Source organism: Arachis ipaensis, chromosome B3, assembly GCF_059453495.1.
Source record: "Arachis ipaensis isolate K30076 ecotype BB chromosome B3, ASM5945349v1, whole genome shotgun sequence".
Classification (NCBI taxonomy): Eukaryota; Viridiplantae; Streptophyta; class Magnoliopsida; order Fabales; family Fabaceae; genus Arachis; species Arachis ipaensis.
This window is the reverse complement of record NC_142438.1, coordinates 19,069,672-19,073,784: the sequence shown is the minus strand read 5'-3', so window position 1 is coordinate 19,073,784 and position 4,113 is coordinate 19,069,672. Positions and strand designations below refer to the sequence as shown.

The following is a 4,113-nucleotide window of genomic DNA, read 5'->3' as shown; positions in this document are numbered from 1 at the left end:
TAGAGACATAAAAATAAACATAACTTATCAATGCACATAGATTTTTTTAATTCTTATAGTTTCACATGAGTAGGTATCCAAATTCCCATTGTATTATCATGACACATTCCCTTAATAACTTTTGTTTCCACAATTTTCCTACTTAACTAGCACACACAATTCTATCTTAATCTAACCAAAGATTCAATTTGGGATATACAATTATTTTTCCGCTTAAGACTAGTAATGTGGTGAAATATAGAACAAACGGGATTTAAAGGCTCAAAGTGGTTAACAAAGGTAATTGAAAAGGGTAGGCTTAATTTGGATAAGTGAGTTTAAACAAATGATGGCCTCAATCATATGCAAGCATATAAATATAATAAATATTGGACATATAAGATGAAACAAAATATATATTACAATCATAGAGAAGTAAACACACAAGAATAAAATAATTATGGTTAAATAATATAACCATGCATAAAGGCTCAAATCTTCACAGGTTGTGTGTTCTTTAGCTCAAAAATCATGTTCCAAATACAACTTCAAGCAGATTTATCATAACAATTTCTAAAAATCAGTGAAATTTTGTTCCAAAGATAGAGTCTTAGAAGAAACTTATTGTTTTTTCAATCAAGTAGAACATGCATGCAACTAACCTATTACTATGCAATTTATCCTATTCTATAAAAGAAAGAAAATCTAACTAAAATATCCTAATTTATTGGTGCTAGGGAAGAGAAATTACCTCCGGAAGTCAGGTACTGACCGACCTCCCCACACTTAAGGCTTTGCACTGTCCTCAGTGCCATCTGTCAGGAACAGGGGTGGGTTGGTAGCAGTATCTCCACAGTCGAGACCATCATGGCTCCCTGTGCTGGTAAAAGAAGTGGAGTCCGGGGTGTCTGAGTCTCTGCAATCTCCTCTAAGTAGCTCCCTGAGGTGTTTGAACCGGCGGTTGTTACGACGCTCTCTTAACTTCGCTTTCTGTTCTTGCCGATCCAACCTTTTGATTATCTGCTGGAGCAGTTCATCTGTTGTAGGTGTTTGTGGTGTTGAAGAAGGAATATCTTCAACCGGTGCAGTAGGAAGGCTTGTAGTGGCTGCTGAAAATCTGAGGTATTTCCCGTTAGGGACATACTGATCATCCCGTGGAAGCATGGCTTTGGTGTCCCCAGCTCTGTAGGAGACTCCGGCTGCTGAGACAAGATCTGAGACTAAGGCGGGAAAAGGTAGGTTGCCCGCAATTTGTACGTGTCCCATGGCATTCCGGATATGTCTTGGTAGATTCAGAGGTTGGTCTGTAAGGATGCACCATAGTAGAACGGCCATGTCCGCAGTGAAGGAAGACTCGTGAGTGCTCGAAAAGACGTAATGGGACATAATTTGTGCCCATACGCGAGCCTCTAAGGTAAGTGCTGAAGCCGATATTCCCTTAGGGCGGGTACGATGGTATCCGTAGATCCAACGGCTGTCAGGTAATGCGATAACTCTGAGAACGACGTCCCAGTCAAATTGGTACTTCTGGCGCTTGAGTGCGGCTTCTTGAAAGGCGTCCATTCCTTCTGGAATAGGGGGAAGACCCAGAGCTTGTTGAATAGCCTCTTCTGTAATGGGGACTTGCTTCTGACGGACTTAGACAGATTGCAGGGTTGGCAGGTAGAAGTTAGAGTAGAACTCGACTACCCAAGAAAGATTGACCTGCCTTGGCTGTCTCTGTAGGAAACCCCATTGTCTTCGTTCAATTTGCGGCTCAACAAAAGTAGCAATATTGGGCGGGAGGATAAGAAGGTATTCGTTGTTATAGCTCATTTCTGCCAGGAAAGGGAACATCTGCTCACAGTAGCGATTGGGAAATCGCACAGTGTCCTTTGCTGGAAAGGCTTTCTCCTTTTCATCAACCTTTATGATCCTCTTAACTCTTTTTGTTGAGGGCTTGACTGCAGTTGAAGAAGGCTCTACCACTAATGCTCTTTTAGTTCCTCTTCTTGCTGGGGGTTTGGGAGTAGCTTTCTCTTTTCCTTTCTTGGTGGCCATCCTGAAAAAGGGAAGAGAAAGTAAATTAAATTCAAAGAGATAGAGCAATGAAGAGAACGGAAAAGGATGGTTATAAATGCACATTAAAAGGTAACTGAAATTAACACATGCTCATGAGTACATGTGAGAAATCATTAATGGAAAAGAGCTAGTGCATAGGATGACAAGTGAATGCAAGGTGTTGATTGGCATGCCGGCAAAGGGCATGAGTAGCATAGATCAAGCATCACTTTGTAACAAACCATCACGTTTGTATTGACAATTAAATTCAATTAATACAATAGTAAAGGGAATTTGTGAAAAGCAAGCATTGAATAGTAGAATAACGTAGAGAAGTGCATAATGCCATATGAGCTTTTTCACAAACACATAGCATGCATGGTAAATAAGGTATAGAAAGTGTTCCGAGGGTTACCTGAAACTGGAGGTCGATCTCGGATGAGATCTTCGGTACTGGTCAGAGATGACGTGTCCGGCTGGCTGGTGGCGGCTGGAGTTGTTGTGTCCAACTTATTGGACTTGCTGTACTGCTGATCCTTGGCCACCGGAGGGTGGGGGGTACCTGCAAGAGACTCCGATGCTTAAGTTAGCATGGGTATTAAACATGTTTTTTGTAGAATCAGAGTATGAGTTATACCTGGGTGCTCCAGTGTATTTATAGTAGAGTGGGCTGACTTTTCTAGATAAGATAAGTTAGTTATCTTATCTTATCTTTATCTTTGAGTTGAGGTCAGCTTATCTTCAAGGGAACCGCCCTTATCTCTATAGGCTCGGACGGCCTGTGGATTTGGGTCGTGTTCCTCTATTTGGCCCTTTATTGGGCTCTCCTGTCGATTTGGCCGACCTCTTTGAGAAGAGGTCGACTAGCCTGACCTGAAGAGGTCGGTCGCTTTGTCGCCAATCATCCCAGGTCGGGTAACTCGACCCAGGGTATGAACAGTGCCCCTGCTTGAGCTTGGTCTTTTGTTGAGGTCGAGTCTTTGACTTCGGTCCTTCTCTAATGAAGACGAACTCAAGCATTTTGTCGATTTCTTCCTTTTGTAGAATCTTTTGAATGTAGAACGTTTTTCTCTAAAAGCGCGCGCTTTTGTATTAGCGCTTTGTCCTGGGGAACGTGCGAGGGTTTAATACCCTAATTAATTAGCATTAATTGCCCCTTTTTTTCTTTTGGCTCTTTATTTTGATTTTTGAAAAATAAGAAACGGTTTCTCTTCTTTGCTTTTCCGTAACTTCTTCATCATTTTCCTCCATTTTCTCGTTCTCTGTTTTTCGCCTACGTTTCTTCCTTTCCTGCGTTGCGACGTCGCTTGGCGATTCTCGGGACAACTTTCATTTTTTTCATCTCCTTCTTTGAAGCTTCTCTCTTCTCCAGGTGAGTTCCATTCGTACCTTCTTTCTCTTTTGCTGCTTTGACTTTTTGTGATTAAGTTACGATTTTGCCTTGAGGGAAGTTTGGGTCTTTCTGCTTTTACTGTGCCTGGTTACTGTCGTAATGCGTGCTCTGAAGTTTTTTCATCCTTTTGTATGAATCTTTTTCGCCTTTCCTATTGCTTTAATGTGCTTAGGGCTTCTGCATGTTATTTCTCGTTTGTACTTTTGATGATAATTTGTTTGATTCTGGAAAAAAGGCTGTGTCTTTGATGATTTCGAAAAAGTTTGCGCCTTTCCGCTTGGCCATTTCTGATAAACTGTAGACATAGTGCTTTCTTCTGATAAACTGTATGAGGGTGGACCTTTTTGCATTTTCGCTTTCTTTTGTTTTCTTTCTGGATTTTATTTTGATGAGTGCCGGGATGTAGGCCGTAGAAATAACTTGAAAACCTTGCTTGTTTATTGCCTCCAAGGGATACCCCAAGACCTTTGTCTCGAGTCTTGGGGTTTTCCCTTTGTTGTCTGTCCGTCCGTCGAGATGTTTTTGCCCCTTGTCCGAGATGTTTTTGAGTAATCCATTCTTCTTTTCTTTTTGTAGGATTTTAGTTGACCTTATGTCTTCCCGAAATAATGTCGTAGAGATGCCTTCCCAGGTCCCGGCGGGTATGGCTGATTAGGTGGACTCCATGGTTCTCATGTGTGTCTCGCTGGTTGATTCTAAGT

The 4,113-nt window shown here is 41.6% G+C and overlaps 1 pseudogene; it reads right to left on the bottom strand.

Annotated features, from left to right (window-relative positions):
• Positions 1 to 765: 765 nt before the first annotated feature.
• LOC148569975 (uncharacterized) lies at positions 766 to 2,019 on the bottom strand (annotated as a pseudogene).
• Positions 2,020 to 4,113: the final 2,094 nt, after the last annotated feature.